We start from the raw sequence: 1,309 nt of genomic DNA on the forward strand, positions 1-1,309 counted from the left end.
CCGATGAGGTTCAACTGTTAAGGGATGCATTACACAACTTTATTATTTGGCCAAAGAAGTTGGTTGAGTTGTATACCGAAGGTGATGAGGTATGTATTTTAAAAAATTTTGAATTTAAAATAGTGTTTAATTTACTTTTTAAAAATAGTAATTGTTAGTTATATTGAACAGGTACAAATGACTTATGATTCCGGTGTGCAACGACCTTTTGCTGATCTGAATATAGCTGATCCGACTTCTTTAAGTCCTCGATGTCTAAAGGTATATAAAATTATTCCCAAACTTGATAAAAATGTTGTGATAAAGATAGAGCGTGCTATTGTGGGCGATGTTGACTATCCCTTACAACTTGACCCGTTGGAGATTATGCGTTTCTTAAGGATGGAGACGTTAGATGTTTCCATATTGCAGTTCTTTATAAGGTAATAATTAAGTTCTTTACTTATATTTGTTTATATAATATTTTTCATTCATTTATTATATTACTGATATATATGATTGATTGTATTTTTGAATAGGGGTCTTTATGACAAATTTGAATTGGCATCAAAGACCACATATGGCTTCTTAGATCCGCATTTCATTCAACCAATTTCAAATACTATAGATGAACGGACAGGGTATATCAACGTCACCATGCAATATGGCCAAAAACAATGCTATCTAGCGCCATATATTTTAAAGTAAGTTTTAATTGTTTAAAATAAAATAACTTATATATAATACACTTTTATTATATATTATATTTACTTACAACTAATACATTATTGATTTGTAGTGATCATTGGATGTTGATGGCAATTTGTCCTCAACTTAATGAAATCTATTGGTTTGATTCAATTGGAGGCCAGCCACGTGATGACATCAAAGATATTCTTGAAAAGTATGTGAACTTATAAGTATTAATATGTATAATTAATAAAGTATAAAGTATTTATGTAAACTAATCTCTTATAATTTTAGGTGTGTCAATTCAGCAAAGTTGTTGAGAAGCAGTGGATCAACTCGTTCACCAAAATGGACTAAGGTTTTGGTAAGCATTTTATACATTTGTAAATCTACATATATTTTATTGTTTTTTATTAAATAAAATTTTAAATGTAATTTAATTCAAATGTAGTGTGCTCAACAAGTTGGAAGTACGGCATGTGGATATTATGTGATGAAATACATGCTTGAAATTCTTTCCAAAGAAGCATGTGCGGGAATGGATAAGGCATGTAATTTAATATAATACCTTTCTTTTTCTAATTTTAAAAATGCTAGCTTACTAATTATTTAATAATTATCAACTTTGTAGATTCTTGAG

General features: G+C 29.0%; 1 long non-coding RNA gene across 1 annotated transcript; it reads left to right on the forward strand.

The window, feature by feature from the left end:
- Positions 1-337: 337 nt before the first annotated feature.
- On the forward strand, positions 338-864 carry LOC109148737. Its single transcript, XR_002048861.1, has 3 exons — positions 338-422; positions 608-683; positions 779-864. It is a non-coding gene; the product is annotated as an uncharacterized LOC109148737 (long non-coding RNA).
- Positions 865-1,309: the final 445 nt, after the last annotated feature.

This window comes from Ipomoea nil, unplaced genomic scaffold (genome assembly GCF_001879475.1).
Source record: "Ipomoea nil cultivar Tokyo-kokei standard unplaced genomic scaffold, Asagao_1.1 scaffold2144, whole genome shotgun sequence".
In the NCBI taxonomy this organism is placed as follows: domain Eukaryota; kingdom Viridiplantae; phylum Streptophyta; class Magnoliopsida; order Solanales; family Convolvulaceae; genus Ipomoea; species Ipomoea nil.